The 20,098-nt window shown below is 36.5% G+C and overlaps 1 protein-coding gene across 1 annotated transcript in view; it reads right to left on the reverse strand.

Moving 5' to 3' along the window:
* Positions 1-20,098, reverse strand: part of ABCB1 (ATP binding cassette subfamily B member 1) — a 1,009,232-nt gene that overhangs the window by 935,416 nt on the left and 53,718 nt on the right. Inside the window, exon 3 of the mRNA XM_044067521.1 lies at positions 7,871-7,873. The gene's annotated coding sequence lies outside the window, so the exon portion shown is untranslated. The remainder of the gene's footprint in view (positions 1-7,870; positions 7,874-20,098) is intronic.

Here is a 20,098-nt window from a genome sequence, read left to right on the forward strand (position 1 = left end):
AGAAAGGCCTCACTGAGACCAATGGCTGGTGTCGAAACCATGGCCTTAAGCTTAATACCAAAAAATGCGTCGTCATCCCCTTTGGGAAAAACTCAATTCCCACTAATTACCACATTGATGGGAGCCCAATGAACACTGAAGGCATTATAAAAGATCTGGGGACACAGGTTGACAGCAACCTCTCCTTTGACCACCACATTGCCACTGTACTCAGAAAGTCAGTCTATGTGGCACATCTCATTACCAAGGATTTTGCATCCAGGAAGAAAGAGGTCATCATCTCTCTCTCTACTCTTCCCTCATTAGACCAGTCATAGAGTATAATGCCCCATTTGGCATGTACCTCACTAGTCACATGCAACAGCTGGAAAGGCCACAAAAGTACCTCACGAAGAGGATCCTAGGCCTTAAACACATATCTTACACAGACAGACTCAAAAAACTCCAGCTATTCTCTGTCTTATATCATCTACTAAGAGGTGATCTCTGCTTGACTTACAAAGCCATGCCTGACCCAGCTCTGTTAGAAATGCTACATCTAAAGAAATGCCAATCCCTCTGCACCACATGCTCCAGAGACCTCAACCTCATTACCACAATCAACAGAACATGCCGGAGGGGACAGGCTCATAACCCAGAGACTGCCCATGTTCTGGAATAGACTTCCCATACATGTCAAGCAGAGCACCCCACTGGCCTTCTTCAAGAGACATCTTGATGATTGGATGGGAAATAGAAAGCTCACCCTGGGGACCACTCTAGTGGGTCTACTTGATAGATGCACTGTGAATTAGCGTCGGGTGGCACGATGCTAGGGCACTTCTATGGGCCAAGCTTGTAAAGGCTCCAGGGCCATTAGCCAACCTATGAACCTATGAACCTATGAATGCTATTTCTCAGTTCCTTCCGCCAATTAGCTGGATTTTATTCACGGTCTGTGAAAGAACTCTTTTCTAAATGACCTTAGCCAAGATCTCTTAAAACTCCAAAAAGAACAAAAACTAAGACATAACAAAAAATAATATAAGTAAAGATAAACAAATGGAAGTAACTACAGCTTAAATCATTAACTCCAATCCAAAATCAAACACAGACAGATATCAGCAATACTTAGACAGAGAACACCAAGTCACACAGTACGCACTGTCAATGAAGGACATTAATTGTTGAAGAACAGAACTTGATTTTCAATGAGTGTGTTGTTAAGAAATTATCATTTTAGAAAAACAGTGAAAACCATTTCAAGAAATTTGGATAAGGAAGAAAGAGTTAACCAAGAACAAAGGACAACATGTAAGACTCTCTCCCTTTCTCTTTCTCCCCTCTTAACAATGCATAAGCTGTAAAAAAAAAAAAGTCAGGGCATTAATGGAGCAAGTAGAAATATTAAAAGAACCCGTTTTACGAGACTGCTGGCTGACACTGACCAGTACAACAAGTGGCAAGAAGAAGTTGTTGACTTGTCCAGAAGACTCTTGTGCCTTCTAACACGGAAGTACAAAAATAACACTGAAATTACTAAGTCATCTAACATTATACGCCAAAAAAAAAGAAAAGAGATCTGGTGTTGGAACTGACACAAGAAAAGTTAGTCTCAGACCCAAGCTAGTTCTGTGTATTACAGACTGAAAACGAATGGCAGTGGTGGGAGTTCCAAATGATCAGAAGTGCTCTGTTTGACTTATACGTACACTACCAGAATGTGAAAGTTGAGAAGGAGTTACTAAAGGCACAACAGAAACAGAGTGAAAAACTCAAGGACTGTACATAGACGTATGCTTATAACAGTGAATTTGCCCAGTCTATACATTAAGAAACCTTAACATGTAAATAGTGTTGGAATTCAACAGTGAGAAACTCAAAAAAACTACACAGAAAGAAATATAGAGATTCCATAATAGTGACTTGGGTACATTTAATTAACACACCCAGTAGCTGGAATGAAATGGCAAAAAAAAAAAATGAAAGCATTATTAATCTGTAATATGAAGATAAGAGAAAGTTGCATTGCAAAATGAATGAACAGTGTTTAGGCAGGTACATTCTGAATAGGACATTATATTTAACGATCAGAATGATGACTGCCGAGTACAGTGGAATTATTACATCCCTGGACCTGGATGCCATACCTTTTAGATATAACTCGTGTGATAAAAAAGAATTTCCTCACAATACTGGATATGCAGAAATCAAACGACAGTTCATTGTGAACACAGGTTCCCAGATCCCTGACTACGGATCAACTTTCAGGGACTTGTTGTCAATGCGATAATTAGAAGGGAAGTAATGCTTGTCAAATGGTTATATTATTCATTTCTTGGCAAATTTACTTTGGCCTTTGAGAAGTAGACAGCAAAGAAGAGGGGTCCAAGGACTGAACTCTGGGATACATCACTAATGACAGGTCTTTTGAAGAAGGTAGAGCCACCCACCCTAATTTCCTGGGTTCTTATTTGTGAGAAAGTTTGTTTTTCAATCAATCAGTTACACAGAGATTTACATTTTAGGTAGATACTAGGCTATTAGCCATAGGGCCTACATAAGCCTAGCCAAAAAGGTACCCTGGCTTTCGCCACCCAAGAAAATTATTTTCCTGTGCCCCTGTCGAGCATAGCCACAGAAGTGATCCCTGGGGTGAATTTCCTATTTCACATCCAATCATCAAGATTTTTCTTGAAGAGTGCTAATGAGGAGCTCTGTTTGACATATACAGGTAGTCTGTTCCAGAGTATGGGAAGTCTCTGGGACAGGAATCTATCCCTCCAGCATGTTCTGTTTATTGTGGTGACAAGGTTTAGGTCCCTAGAGCGTGTAGCTTGGAGGGATTGGGATTTCTTTAAATGGAGCATGTCCAACAGCTCTGGGTTTGACATAGCTTTGTATGTTAGGCAGAGATCGCCTCTGAGTAGGCGGTATGCGACGGAGTAAAGCTGGAGCTTTTTGAGATGGTTTGCGTAGGGCATCTGTTTGTGGCCAGTAATCCTCTTTGTGAGGTATTTCTGTGGCCTTTCTAGTTGTTGTATATGTCTTGTGAGGTACATACTAAAAGGGGCATTGTACTCTATAATGGGTCTAAAGAGTGATGAGTAGAGGGGAACAATGACCTCTTTTTTTCTGGAAGAGAAACCTTTTGTGATGAGGTGAGCCACATAGAAGGATTTCCTGACCACTGTGGCGATGTGATTATCAAAGGAGAGACTATTGTCCACCTGTGTCCCAAGGTCTCTTATCACACTTTCGGTATTAAGTAGACTACCACTTATGTGGTAGTTCATGGGTACAGAGTTTTTACAAAAAGGGATGACAATGCACTTTTTGGCATTGAGCTTGAGGCCATGGCTTTGACACCAGGCATCTGTCTCAGTGAGGCCCTTTTTTAGGATGTCCACGTCGTTAGGAGATTTGATTATGGCTCCTAGTTTGCAGACATCTGCAAACTTTGTTAGCCAAAGACCTTCTGTGTTAGCCTGTACTTCAGAGAAGTAGATACCAAACAGGAGAGGACCCAGGACTGAACCCTGTGGTACTCCACTTGTCACTGGTCTGATGTCGGATTTGGAGTCTGCTACTTTCACAGTGTGGGTTCTGTCCATGAGCCAGTTGGCAACCCATCTTGTGACATAGGGATTTATATCTAGTTTAATGAGCTTATCTATAATTCAAGAGTGGTGGATGGTGTCGAAAGTCTTGACGAGATCTAAATAATCATTTATCAATGATACCAAATTGTGGGGTGGTGGGGAAAGCTTTTGTGAGATCTAGATATGTGGAGTGTACTGATTTACCCTCATCCATTACTTCAATTGACTTTTCAAAAATTTTGGCAAGGTTAAGTAGGCAGCATCTGGTCTTGACTAATCCAAAATGGCTTGAGTCAAAAGTATGTAGGTTACCTATGTCCGTATTCATTAATTCTAGAACAATCTTTCCTTAGCTGAGAGTGGTCAGGCTTATGAGTCTATAATTACCTGGGTCTACTGACACCTGATCTTTGTGAAAGGGGATAACTGTTGCTGTCTTTCGTTCATCATTTGACTTGGAATAGTCTCTGCATGGGATCTGACAAGTCTTGTTTCAGGCTGGTCACTAAGCAGCTTAGTATGTTATCCAGCTCCATGGAAGAAGTGTTACTGGGCTTGGATAGTTTCTTCAGAAATTGCTCATGGGAAATTTGAAGGGAGGTATAGCTGCAGGGTATCAGATCTAGGAATGTATGACAAGGGGGGGGGGGTGAAGTTATTCATAAATTTATCTGCTAGCAGACTGGCTATTCCCTCAAGGTCTAAGTAAGTAATATAATTTACAATTACCTCTGCACAGTGCTGGGCATAGTTTCTAAGGTTTCTAGCACAGTTAAAGAAGGCTTTGTGGTTGTCCTTTGCCTGGGTGGCAGTTATTACCTTATCTTGGGCTTTGGTCGATTTGATCAGGGTTTGGAGCTCCCTGTTTTAAGTTTAGCAACAGCTTTTTTGTGCATCTTGAGAATCACATTTATTTTTATGTACAAATTTTTTTTCTTGTATTATACAGACTCTGTATATTTGGGTTCTAAAGGGGCTTATGTTTGAATTTAGCAGTGTATTTACATCAGAGGGGGACAGAAGCATCTATTTACATGTCCATAGAGCGTAACATTAAAGGATTCTACAGAAGTTAGAAAGGGATGTAGAATTTAGCCAGGTTATCACTCACTGTCAGTAAATCAGCCTTGGCAAAATCTCTGAGTACCGAGGTAATGGATGGTGCCTCTGGCTTCAGTCTTAAAATGAATCTGACTTGTCTTTGGTCTAATTTGATGGGGGAGGGAGTTACAGTTGGTATGGAGCAAAAACCCAATGCAAGATTTTATTGCCTCTGGTCAGGGTGCAGACTAACTGGCTCATAGAGTTTGTATTGACAAAGTCCAGAAATAGTCATAGCTCCTTCATACATCCATGTATTTGTCTATATGTATGTATATAAAGTGTATATGTTTACAAATGTGCATATACAGGTCTACTTTAGTAGACCGACACTTCACTTACCCAACAATCACATCGCCGAGACGAAAGGACCGACACACCCAGAAGACCGACATCCAGAACACTGACTTTCCACTCGAGGTAAGCAACTGCTTGGGCATCCTGTTGAACTTTGCCCCTTATCCCCGCAGTAGTGCAATCTCGGAGTTGGTATATTTAGTTAGGGGAGTGTGGGGTAGATTTAGTTTTGTTTGGTTTATTTATTTTTTTCAGGGTGGCCAAGCGGTTACTTACCTTGAGTGGTAAGTCGGTGTTCTGGATGTCGGTCTTCTAGGTTTGCCGGTCCTTTCCTCTCAGCAATGTGAGAGTTGGGTAAGTGTGATGTCTGCGTACTGAAGTAGATCCGCATATACATATATTATACATGGCTATAAAATGTGTGTGAACATATACATACGTATGCATATGCATACATACATGCACACGCAAACATGTTCGTGTGTGCATGTATATATGCCGAGACCCTATATATACTCTATTTACCTTTTTTCTTTTGTTTAGAAATATACTGTTTCAACATTGTAATTGTATATTCTTATAATCATTCTCTTTTCGACTTGTATCTAGCCAACATATGAAAGTCTCCTCATTTTTGTATAAATTACAAGTATCTTGTTTGATTCTTTTCATTTGTTCATGCCTAAATATGTTTCTGGTAATGTTTGTATTTCTCAAACCCACTTTGGGTAAATTAAAAATTGTAACCATGTGATATATTTCGAATGTTTTATGCTTTAATACAAATCACAAGCTGTTCTGTTTTATGTTTTAATATGTAAACACTGGTGCTTTTCTTCTCAGGCATCTACTGAAAAGGGGATTTACCCAATTAGACTATCCCAGAAATGGAGATAATTAATACACATACACACACACACACACACACACACACACACACACACACACACACACACACACACACACACACAGATTTATTTTAAAATATTGTATTGCCAGAACAACTAAGTGTAAATGAACAAGATGAGATCACCAAAACTGCTGTAAGAATGAATGTTTACCAAGCCTAACTTAGGAACAATGAAAACCTACTGCCCATGTCAAACAGTACTGTAACTTGTGAATGGAGATCATGGACGATTCACAAAAACAGCTACTCCATTTACACATATTTTAACATAGAAATGTATTTTTTCAACATTTTTGCAGGAAGGAAATCCCCCTGCCCCCACCCACTCCCTGCAAATTATATATACCAACTACAAAATCACACTAGAGTGGGGAAAAGGGTAAATTTCACAATCCACACTGTACAGCAATCTGTTTACAGGACCATTTAACTTATATTTCTGTGTTAAAATATGTCTTTAAATGGAGCAGGTGTTTTTTCTGAATGCTGTAAGATCTTCATTCAGACGTTTGTCATGTTAAACGTTCGTTCATACAACAATTTTGATCTTCTCATCTTGATAATTAAAATTTTATTGTTCTGGCAACTTAATCTACTAAAGTAGATCCATATATTATATATATATATATATATATATATATATATATATATATATATATATTTATACAGTGGATATAAAACGATATAAAAAGTTTACACATCCCTGTTAAAATGTGATATATATATATATATATATATATATATATATAGAGAGAGAGAGAGAGAGAGACTGCAATAAATTATTTCAAAACTTTTCCCACCTTTAATGTGACCTATAAGCTGTAAAATTCAATTGAAAAACAAAGAAATCTGTTAGGGGAAAAATATAAAAAAATAAAAAAGGTACAGTACACTGGTTGCATAAGTGTGCACTCCCTTAAACTAATACTTTGTTGTGTGTGCACACCCTTAAACAGATACTTTGTTGAAGCACCTTTTGATTTAATTACAGTATTCAGTCTTCTTGGGTAGGAGTCTATCAGCATGGCACATCTTGACTTGGCAATATTTGCCCACTTTTCCTTGCAAAAGCACTCCAACTCTGTCAGACTGCGAGGGCATCTCTTGTGCACAGCCCTCTTCAAGTCACCCCACAGATTTTCTATTGGATTTAAGTCTGGGCTCTGGCTGGACCATTCTAAAACTTTAATTTTCTTCCATTCTTTTGTTGATTTGAATGTATGCTTGGAGCCATTGTTGTGTTGAAAGGTGAAATTCCTCTTCATCTTCAGCTTTCTAGCAGATTCCTGAAGGTTTTGGGCCAAAAGTGACTGGTATCCGGAACTGTTCATAATTCCCTCCACCTTGACTTAAGTCCCAGTTTCAGCTGAAAAAAAGCAACCCCAAAGCATGATACTGCCACCACCATGCTTCACAGTGAGGATGGTGTTCTTTTGGTGATGCAAACTGTTGTTTTTGTGCCAAACGTAGCTTTTGGAATTGTGGCCAAAAAGTTCAGCCTTGGTCTCATCAGACCATAACACATTTTCCCACATAAAATTTGTGGAAAAAAAGTTTGAAAAGGTACCAAAAAACAAGTACTATTTTTTACTCGACATTGGTGTGGAGCTTATGGTGTTGCTGACCCTGGAAGTACCGGTTTTCTGATTTTATGGTGGACATTTTCCCACATGCTTTTGGGAGAATTTATGTATTGTTTTGCAAATTTTACCCAAGCCTGGATGGTTTTTTTTGTGCAAGTATAGTCTGTTTTGCAACCCTACCACATAGTCCAGACATATGGAGAATATGGGAGATTGCTGTCACATGTAGTACACTACCAGTACTTGCCAGAAATTCCTGCAGCTCCTTCAGTGCTGCTGTAGGTCTCTTGGCAGCCTCCCTGACCAGTTTCTGTCTTGTCTTTTCATCAATTTTTAGAGAGACGTCCAGTTCTTTGCAATGTCACTGTTGTCCCATATTTTCTCCACTTTTTGATGACTGTCTCCACTGTGTTCCATGGTACATCCAATGCTGTGGAAATTTTTTGTACCCTTCCCCTGACTGATACCTTTCAACAATGAGATCCCTTTGATGCTTTGTAAGCTCTCTGCGAACCATGGCTTTTGCTGTAGCGGGCAACTGAGTAAATGTCAGGAAAATCCTACTAGGACAGCTGAACTTTATTTGGGGTTAATTAGAGTCTCTTTAAATGATGGCAGGTGTGTACCCAAGAAGACTGAATGTTGTAATTAAATCAAAAGGTACTTCAAGGAGGGGTGGAGCCTACATAGCCAATTGAGAGCAGTGAATTTTGAGAGCTCCATAAACTGGTATAATAATACAGGAAAATGTTATTATTTTCATGTTTAAAACATCAGAAATCTATAGACAAACTACTAAACTACATAAATATCAATTTTGGTGGAGATTTAAAAACATTTTCCTGTCAAGTAACTTGGAGATATATTGAGTCACTGAATATGAACAACTCAAGGAATTCTCATCCAGATGCTGCTTTGAAAAAAATAACTGCAATTGATGACATCAACCTTACAGGAACTATCTTTGAAGATGGGTGGCTTTAAAAATGACTTAGAAAACCTCAAATTAAATTATCAAAAACAAACTGATACTCTTAAGGAACTATTACAGCAACACCATACAAAAATAACAAACATAGAGACTTCTCTAAATGACATTGAAGGGAGACTCAAAGAGGAATAATTCCAAAAAGAGTGTCTACTTAAACATAATACATGGCTGCTTAACAGAATAGATGACTTAGAAAGCAGAGAAAGGAGAAACAACATAAGTATCCCTGGCCTGCCTGAAAACACTGACGGTGAAGACATTATTTCATTCTTAACAACCTGGATTCCTGAATTTTTAGACTTGAAAGAGGGACTTTCATTTGGAATTGAAAGGGCACATAGAGCACTGAGGAAACCTGCTTCTAACTCAACAAATACTCCACCTAGATCCATCGTTATAAAACATCTTTCATTTCTGGACAAGGAACTAATATTAAAATCTGCTTGGAGAAAATCATCCTTAAAATACAATCAAAGCCTCATAAGGTTTGACAATGATTATTCGTCCAGAATACCAGAACAAAGGAAAAAAGTCTGGCCAATAATAAAACTGTTGAAATAAAACAATATTAAAGCACAGTTGGCCTTTCCAGCCAAGATAAAAATACTTTTTGCCAATGACATGAGAACCTTTAATGACTTAGAAGAAGCTACTATATTCATCAAAACAACAACATAGTGTCTATCCCAAAAGAAATGGAATGGAAGGCCCCTACCCTTAAAAGAATAAAAGAAATAAATCTTTGGACTGATGCTAGAAAGAAGAAACAAAAAACCTGATTCCAAGATAGCTGTCCCAAAAAAATAACTCTTACAACTACATCTCTCAAAGTATCAACTGATATGGTACATCACTTGTCATCTGTTTTTATTTAAAAAAGGAGGGTTTCTTAAACAACTGAGAAATAGTAATGATTTATTCAGAATGTTCAAAGAGTTCAATAATTCTTCATAAACAAAGGTAGGTCAAGATGGGTTACTATTTACATTATATATAAGCCAAACAACGGAACATATAATACAAACATAGATGTTTCTATTCCCCTACTTGAACTCTATGAATACTTATCTTGTACATTTTTATTGATTTTACTTATAATAATGTAAGTAATTAATTAACTAATTCAACAAGGTACCATTCATCAGAGTTCAGACTCAAATGTAACAAATCAACATCATATATAATAGCAGTAACAGTAGAGTTTTTTGAAAATAAAAATGATGTCATGGAGACTAATGCCATCTTTAGTTAAAGTATGATTTAGAAATGTCATGTATATACTGGTTAAATAATAGTAGCAAGCTGTTAGTACAAATGTCATCATTATTCTGTCTAAATATAGTTAATATCAATTACGGCAGGTATCACATCTACGAATGCTGTTTGATCAATCCTGATATGGTGTGCGTGGATGCAGCTGTGTCTGACAGCTAGTACAAATGTCATTATTATTCTGTCTAAACATAGTTAATATCAATTATGGCAGGTATCATAGCTTCGAGTGCTGTTTGATCAATCCTGATATGGTGTGCGTGGATGCAGCCGTGTCCGGCAGCTAGTACAAATGTCATTATTATTCTGTCTAAACATAGTTATTATACAATGACTGGCCATTAACATTCTAAAATGAGCAGGCTAATTGCCCAGCCCAACCAGTGTGCCCATTGTATATACCAACGGAAAAAGGACCGGTCGCCCGGACTTTTTTCTATTGGTATATACTTTAATTTTAACTTTTAAAAAAAAATAAATAAAAAAATAATTTGTTGTCCGGACTCTGGACATACAAAAGAGACACCATGCAGAAAATACAACGAAAATCAGGCATGTTGTTTAAAACAAAAGACACATACCTGATTTCCCTTGTATTTCCTCCATTCTGTCTCTCTCCTACCCTAAACTTCCCAAAACTTTTTTTTTAATTAAAAAGAAAAAAGGAAGGAAAAGCAGAGAAACGGAGATCTTTTTTTCTCCATTGCTTACTTTCTTGAGCATTGATGTACTGGGTATGCATGGTAACCCAAGTCCTATACACATGCACAATACATCAACACAAGGAAGCAGTATATCACCAGCCGTGGAAGAACAATAATGCGCCATTTTACAAATACATTATTTAAGAAAAGTATTTTTTTGCTTAAATAATGTCCTTGTATAATAGCAATAACTGACTCCATGGTTGTGATATATTTAAATTTACCCTTTTGTGTAGGTAGGCCTGTAGGTACTGCACACATCTTAAAACAGGTGATAGTTGCTATTTAGCTGCCAGAAAGAAAACAGTGACATTGAAATCTTTTGTAAATTGCAACACAAAAGGGATTATTTATGTTGCTTTGTGTAAGAAATGTGAGGCGTTTTATGTTGGAAAAAGTGAAAGGAGAATTAAACAAAGGATCTATGAACATTTATACGATATTAGAACAGCGTGTGTCAACAATTCTCTGTATAAACACACTTTAATTTGTAATGAATCAAGTTTTGAGTTTTTTGTGTTAGAAGTAGTCCCTATTGATCCAAGAGGAGGAATGTGGGAAACACTACTAGAATACAGAGAATTGTATTGGCAGATAGTTCTAGTATCCAACAAACACCCAGGAATTAATGACATGATTTCATTAGCACCTGTTCTGAAACTAAGAGCAGCTAAATTATAACAATTTCTACATTATTTATTCACCATATTATTTAAACACATATATAAATTATTTGGTGGTTTGCTGTGGAGATCACTGTGTTTCAGCCCAATAAACTGTTTGCACCTTCGTTGAGGACCTGGTCCTTTTTGTTGTCTATTGGTAAATACTCAAAGTATAAAACTGATAATTTCTTTTAAAAGCTCAAACATATACTTTATAGAGGAAAATGTTTAATATTCACAATAAAACAAAAAAATACATAGTCTAAAAAAACTAAGATGGATTTAACTTTATTATCTTTAAATACCAATGGCTTAAAAAACAATCCTAGCAAGAGATCAAATCTATTGAAATATTTAAAAATGAACAGAGCACAAATTGTCTTCCTTCAAGAAAATAATTTCAAACAAATGACAATTACAAATGGAATCCTAAGGATTATATGATATTGGTGCAATCCACTTATAAGACAAACACAAAAGGTGCAACAATTTTATGGAAAACAAATGTGATTAACCCAGAAATCATTTATAAGTATGAAGATAAAGAAGGCCTTATGGCATTAGTAATAGTTAAATATAATAACATAATATGGACCCTAGCCAATCTATACTGGTTTTCAGGAATTGGAACAGGAACTGTTACAAAAACACTTGGGTTTCATTTCCAATAAAGGCAACTTAATATTAGGAGGAGATTTTAACTGTATACATCTGCTGTATCAAATGCTTTAAACAAGTAAGTAGAATAATTTCATCTTGTAGATACTTTCAAATTTAAAGAAGCTAAATCTTTGTTGTTTTCCCATCAAGATCACAGATTTGGTACCCAAACTAGAATAGATAAAATATTTGCTGCCCATGATTTATACTCTAAAATCATTAATTTCTCAATCACTCCCTGCCCCTTTTCAGACCACAATTCATTGATACTAAAACTTCAAAATGGGTACAAAGCATTAATCTTTAACTCCAGAATTCCAGCATATACAACTAAAATTAAAGAGTTCAAACCCTGGTTATTATCTGATTTACAGTTCTTCTTAGATATTTATTACACCAGAGAGATGAATAAAATAATGATATGTGACTCATTAAAAGCTTACATATATGTTAAAACCCTAACATGGTATAAAAAAATCAAAGAATGGGATTCTGAATTATTAGATCTACAATCCAAACTTTTATCGGTAAAAGCTGAAAAAATCAAAATCATTTGGAGAGGAAAAAGAAAGTTGAAGTATTAAACAATGAACACAATAAAATTCTAACACATACAACTAGTTTAGGTTTAGAAAAACTAAAAATTAATACCCTGGCCACTTCTCCCAAATATCTATATAACTTATCCGCAAGAATCAAAATACAATCAAAAGCTAATAACATTAAAAGTATCTTCCATGAAAAGAAAGGGAAACATATCTCAGATATAGGTAACATTCTTGAGGCCTATAGAAATCAATATATGGAACATTTCCAAAAAGAAAATACACATATCAATCAATTAAATCTAGATGAAAAATGTTCTAATATAAAAAATACCAGAAAAATTAAAACTAGATCTGCAAGCACCCATATCCTACAAAGAAATTGCAGATACAATAAAAGAGGGTAAAAATAATAAAGCTCCAGGTATAGATGGCAGAATTATGGAAATATATAAATGTTTTCCTTCAAAGATACTATCCCTCTTCCATAAAACTCTATCAGAAATTCAGTCACAAGCTTTAATACCACCATCTTGGAAATATTCCTCAATCACACCAATCCTAAAGGAAAACAAATCTCCAAACCTCTGTACCTCAAAAGACCTATATCATTATTAAATAATGACTTTAAGATATTTATGACAATATTAACTAAAAGAATGAAAATACCACTATCCAAAACAATAAATAATGATCAAACTGTATTTATATATCATAAACACACACATAACAATATTAAAAGGATAATTTCTCGTATAGATTATGTTAATAAAGAGAATAAAGAAACACTCATAATTGGCTTAGATATAGAGAAAGCTTTTGATTCCCTAAATTGGGACTATTTATTCAAAATCCTAATGCTATTTGAATTTCCTGCATCCTTTGTTCATCTCCTAAAGAATATATATACAAATAATTTAGCGTATGTCAAGTTAGGTCCTCTTACCTCTGAATCTATACATATAACAAAAGGCACTAAACAAGGATGTCCCATGTCAACGATTCTATTTTCTCTGGCTATTGAAATATTGGCAGATTCAATTCATAACAATATAAAAATCAAAGGATTAGATGTTTATGAACAATACAAGTCTAAAGGAATGCTATTAGCTGATGACATATAGGTTAGTAGGGTCATAGGTTGGTACTAGGCTATCGACCCTAGGGCCCATACAAGCCTAGCCATAACAATTCCATGGCTATTTCTTCCCAGAATATTTACCTCCCTGGTCCTCTGTTTAGCAGGGTGACTGACGTGATCCACGGGGTGAATTTTCTATCTCCCATCCAATCGTCAAGATTCCTTTTGAAGAAGGCCAAAGAGGTGCTCAGCTTGTCATGTATGAGCAGTCTATTCCAGAATATGGGGAGTCTCTGGGTCAAGAACTTATCCCTCCAGCATGTTTTGTTCATTGTGATGACCAGGTTTAGATCCCTGGAGCGTGTGGTTCTTAGAGATTGGGATTTCTTTAAGGTAGCATGTCCAACAGCACTGGGTTTGACATGGCCTTGTATGTTAAGCAGAGATCACCTCTGAGTTGCCGATGTGACAGAGTATAGCTGGAGTTTTTTTAGATGGTCAGCATAGGGCATCTGCTTTAGGCCTGTGATTCTTTTAGTGAGGTATTTCTGTGGCCTTTCCAGTTGTTGCAGATGTCTTGTGAGGTAAATACCAAATGGGGTGTTGTACTCTATAATGAGTCTAATGAGGGATGAGTACAGTGGGACAATGACCTCCTGTTTTCTGGATGAAAAGTCCTTAGTGATGAGGTGTGCCACATAGAAGGATTTCCTGACTGTTGTGGCTATGTGATTTTAGAAGGTGAGACCACTGTTCACCTGTGTCCCTAAGTCCCTTATCACACTTTCGGAGTTTAGTGTACTGCTACTTATGTGGTAATTCATGGGTACATGTTTTTTCCTAAAGGGGATAATTATACATTTCTTGGCATTGAGCTTGAGCCCATGGCTCTGGCACCAAGCATCTGTTTCTGAAAGGCCCTTTTGTAGAATATCCACATAATTTGGGGAATCAATAAAGGCTCCCAGTTTGTAGTCATCTGCGAACTTTGTTAGCCAGAGTCCCTTAGTGCTGGCCTGTACTTCACAGAAAGAGATGCCAAACAAGAGTGGTCCAAGGACTGAACCCTGAGGTACTCCACTTGTCACTTGTCTGAAGCTGGATTTTGAGTTGGTTTCTTTTACAGTGTGGGTTCTGTCAGTAAGCCAGTTGGCAACCTATCGAGTGACGTAGGGATTAATACCCAGATTAGTAAGTTTATCTATGATTCCAGAGTGGGGGATGGTGTTGAAGGCCTTGGTGAGGTCCAAATAGGCTGTGTGAACCACCTTACCCTTGTCCACAGCTCTGGAGACTGATTCGAAGAAGTCAGTCAGGCTGAGGAGACAAGATCAGCCCTTTATGAAACCAAACTGGGTGGGGTCCAGTGTTTGGAGGTTGCCAATGTTTTTGTTTATAAGTTCCATGATGATGCATTCCACGGCTTTGCAGATCAGGCTCATCAGACTGATGGGACAATAGTTCCCAGGATCCGAGATGGATCCTCCCTTGTGGAGTGGGATGACTGTAGATGGGCGCCACTCATTGGGCATGAAGCCTGAGGTGAGGCTATGATTAAACATGACACTTAGGTGAGGTGCCAGTTCACTTTGTAGTTCATGTAGTACACAGCCCAGGATGTTGTCAGGTCCCATGGATGCTGTATGCTTAGCTTTGGAGAGTGCATTTTTTGCCTGTGTGGCCATGATTACCAGAATTTGGCAATCTTTTGGTATTGAGATGGGCCCTTTAGGGTGTGAGAGGGAGGTGAAGTTGGCACTGAATTGATCTGCCAGGATATTGGCAATATCCTTGGGATCAGTATGTTTAATGCCATTCTGTTGTAGATCTGAGCATTGTCATTTAGATTCTTGACATAACTGTAGAATGCCTTGTAGTTGTCCTTGGAATCTTTGGCAATTTTATTTTTGTAACTAGCTTTGGAGGATTTTATGACGGATCTCAGCGTCTTACTGAGGCTGGTAAGGGAGTTTTTCGCATCCTGGGATTTTCTTCTTTTCTGCAACAGTTTCTTCCTTCTGTTGTATAGTTTGCTTATGGCAGGGGACCACCAGATTGGGTTCCTTTTTTTGGTGGAGACCGTCTTGGTTCTATTTGGAATGGCATGATTTATGCACGAGTGGATGTGCTCGTACAGTGCCTTAGTGTAGGATTCAGCAGTCAAACTTTCAGTTCCCATCTGCATGGATGTCATGAAGTTTGTCACTTCTGACTTGAGCAGCATGAAGTTGGCTTTGGAGAATTTTTTTATGGAGGTTTCCCTACTGGGGGTTGGGGATGGGATGTGGATGTCAAGGGTGATTAGCTTATGGTCAGACCTGACCAACGAGGGGGTGACCACTGGTGTGGAGCATCAATCACCCATGTTGGTAATGACCAGGTCTAGGATATTTGAGCCTCTGGTGGGACTATGGATTAGTTGATCCAGGGTGCTGGAATTTATGAATTCTAAGAACCAGTGGGCAAAGGTGTTGGTACCCGAGTATTTTTTCCAATTAATGGCAGGGTAGTTGAAATCACCCAGTATTTGGGTGTTTGGTTGTATCTTAATATTTTCCAGTATGTTTAGAAAGGTGTAGTGAAAATCTTGGGGCATGGTTGGGGATCTGTAGCAAGCTATAATTTGGATTGCAGTCTTACCAAGTGTGTTAGTTGCACCTGTAGAATTTCAGATGCATTGTGTTGGGCAACTAGCTTGGAGGTGTGAATATCCTTGGGGAATATGGACACTCCTCCACCTTTAGTGTTTCGGTCCTAGTTTGGTGGCCAAAAAATGTGGTAAGAGTTGTAGTCTGGTATTTCAGGGGTGCTCTCTGGGGCCTTGAACCAGGTCTCAGTTACTGCACAGATATTGATGTTCTCCATTTTTAGGAGTGCCTCGAGAGAGTGCATTTTGAGGTTTAGACTTCTAGCATTGAGTAGCATTACCATCATATTTTGCATGCCTATATCTGTTAAGGTGGTAGTTTTGTCCTTTGAACCTTGCCTAAAAAAGGCACTATAGGGGTGGCAAGAGCCATAGCCAGTAACCTAAATCCCAGGGGTGACAGGTGCAGACCATCTCTGGCAAAGCATCATGGTTTGTCGATCATGTCATCCCAGGCAGACAGATACTGGATCCCCTTTGAATGACACCAGAAACTTAGCCAATTGTTGTAGTCAATCATTTTGCCCTTATACTGTGGTATCATTCTGGGCGAAGGCAGGATGCTAGTCAGGGCTAGGGTTATACATGCCTGGGCCACATCATCCGAGAGCTCTTCCATGTCTCTTTTCATGTAGTCCAGGGAGGTACATCTCAAGTCATTCACTCCAACATGGACAATGACAGAGTCGTATTTGTACTTATTATCTAATACAAAAGAGACATTAGAAGAATTAGATAAATTAATTGACAAATTTCACATGACTTCAGGACTCCATTTCAATAAATCAAAATTTTTATTTTTAAATAAAAAAAGAACTGCAGACTAAGGGGGTTTACATCACAGGTAAACAAGAATCTACCTTAAAATATCTAGGAATTGAGTTACGCAAGGATAATAATGAATTAGTCTCAAAAAACTACAATATCATCAATACAATTAAAATCTCTGTGGAAAAATGGAACAAAATAATATTAACATTTGAATAGAGACTACAGTTAATAAAAATGGTTTTACTGCCAAGATCCTATATACAGTCTTGGCAATACAACTGTTACCAGAAAGGAATATAATTAAAGAAATAAATTCATGTCTAATAACATTTTTATGGTTTCCCAAAAGAAGCAGAATAGCTTTAATACATCATATCAGACCATGGAAACAGGAAAAAATAAACATTCCTGATATAGAAACATATATAAAAGCATCAATATCTACTGCAAATTGGAAAGAATTACTAACTGTAATATCAATAAATGAATTTGATTTACAAAAAGAAGTTCAAATAACAGATACAATTTGCCATGGCACATATTATGTATTAGCATGCAAACTTAACCCACTCAAACTCGTATGATTAATTATTACATTGACTCATTTAGGAAAATTATTAATGCAAATACAGATTTAAAAATCTAGTTTGATCTTTTAACACCATTTATAGTCACAAAGAACTTTCCACTTAAAATATATAGAGAAATTGTTAATTCCTGGCAACAGAAAGGATTTGTTTGTTGGCTCCAATGTATCAAAGAACTAAAGGTTTTAGATATGCAAGTAATAAAAACAACATACAAAATTCCTCAACAGGACTGGCTAACTTTACAGAGTATTCTGTCATATTTGCAAGATTTAAGTAGAATAAGTAACAATTCTTCATTTAAAGAAGTACCTACATTTACAAAATACATATATGAAATCATATATAATGACTTTAACATGGGAAACAGTATTTCAAAATTTTACAAAATATTGAATGTGAGAAATATGGCAGAAAAAGATAAAGGAACGTTTAATAATAATAACAAATATTATTATAGTGCTTTTATTTTGAATTTCAACTGTGAATCTGGTTTAATAAGGCAGGTTATTAACAAAAACTGGAAAATGTTTTCAGAATTTTCAGACCTTACTACAATTTTTAAACGACCTATTGTTTTTAGTTATAGAAAATATAGAAATATCAAAAATATGTTAGAAAATAAGGTAGGATATAAAGAAACAAGTTTTAAGAAAAAGGGTACTTTTAAATGTGGCAGATACACACAGTGCAAATATATAATGAACAAGGAAAGCCACTATTTAATGGCTAGAGATAGATTACTTATTAGTAAAACTCATGCTAACTGTGACACAAAGGTAATAGTATACCTGGCGGAATGCAAAAAATGCACATCCTTTTATGTGGGTAAAACCGAAAGGACTTTTAAAAGAAGAATATATGAACATATTTATGAGATTAGTAAAAAAGATTCTAACAATGCCCTTTATAAACATAGTATGGTTTGTAAGGAAGCTTCCTTTATGTTTTTTGTTTTAGAAGTTATCCCACAAGATGTTAAAGGAGGTGACTGGGAGAATAGGATAGAAGTGAGGGAACTTTATTGGCAACTGGTTCTAGAAGCTTGCAGAAAGCCAGGGATCAATGAACGTGTATCCATGGCACCTGTATTAAAATTAAGAGCTGCTAGATTATGAAAGGTTCATATTTTCATATTTCTATTATGTATTAATCTTGGTATATATTTTTTATATATATAAATTTTTTTTTACATTAGAGTAGTTTATGAATATTAAATCAGTTCAATAAGATTTACCAACTTCTATCAGAAACTTTTATCAGAAAGTTTCAAAAGAGATGTGTATTTTTTAGTTTGTCACAAGATGGTGCTATTGAGTTGATCTAGTCACATAATAATTGTACATAAATTGTATTTATTTATTTTTTTAATTGTTTACATATTTAAATGGTATTTCATATTTATAGAAATAATTTATTCTAATATAAATAAGGATTTTTAATACTTTTAATACTTATTTGGTGAATAGATTTTAAGGTTTTATGGAAGTATTTTAATCTTTGATGCCTATGCTGCAATATTGTTCAACAAATAATCCTGTTAAAGTAATGTGTAAAAGGATTGGTTAATTAAGGAGGCAAGTCCCTATATAATAAGGGGTTGTATTAATTGTAAGTCTGTTGCTGAGGAAGTTACATTGATAACGAAAAACGCGGTGAACAAGTTAAGTGTTTATCGTTGCTTATTGTTATTTTTATTTTTTTGGAAGCAATAAAATCGTGTTCGAGCAGTTCGTGGCTTCAGGTGCTTCTTTTATGTATTTTGTGGTTATTTAAAGAAATACCTAAATTTACAAAATACATATATGAAATCATATATACCCGCGGTGGTGGTGCTGCAGTAGCGTTGTCGCCTCACAGTAAGACGCTGTCCGGTTCGATTCTCAGCTACAGCTTCTTCTGCGTGGATACATGCGTGAATGGGCATACCTTCTTTGAAGGTTGTGCGTCAGGCCTGGCAAGCCGGTACGTAAAAACCAACTGCCAATCATTAGCGGACCGGAGTTCTGCTGTGGCGACCCCTAACCGAGAAAAGCCGAAAGACACAAACATATATGAAATCATATATAATGACTTTAACATGGGAAACAGTATTTCAAAATTTTACAAAATATTGATAAACTATAAAACAACACCCAAAACCTCATAGTGGAAATATATAACAAAAGGATACACAATACAGTTAACTGAAGATATTAAAACAAATATCTTATTATCAATAAAATATATATCCTTTACACAATACTGGAAAGTTTTTCATTGGAAATGCTTGCACAGAGCATTCTTAACCCCAAACAGAATCAGTAAAATTTGTTCTTCCATAATGAATATGTTGGAGATGTGAGCATGTACAGAATGCAGATTGGAACCACATTTTCTTTGATTGTGTTAAAATTAAGCCATTTTGGAATGCTATTAATAACTTTCTACAAGCTTTATTTAATGAATCATTTTATTTAACTAAAGCTCTTGTATTATTAAATATAAACAAAGTTCCTCATTTGAATAGGTCAAACATGTATCTAGTATGGACTATACTTGCAATTTCAAGGAAGTGTATAACAATAAGATGGAACACAAACCCAATACCAACTTTGGCAGACTTCTACAGCCTACTGAAGACCACAGCATTATTGGAAATTAAAATTAAAGAACTAAGAATTTATCCAAAGCCATTTATCAACAACCCTTGGGGAAAAGTCT

This window comes from Protopterus annectens, chromosome 3.part1 (genome assembly GCF_019279795.1).
Source record: "Protopterus annectens isolate FY-2018-M chromosome 3.part1, PAN1.0, whole genome shotgun sequence".
Taxonomy (NCBI): Eukaryota; Metazoa; Chordata; order Ceratodontiformes; family Protopteridae; genus Protopterus; species Protopterus annectens.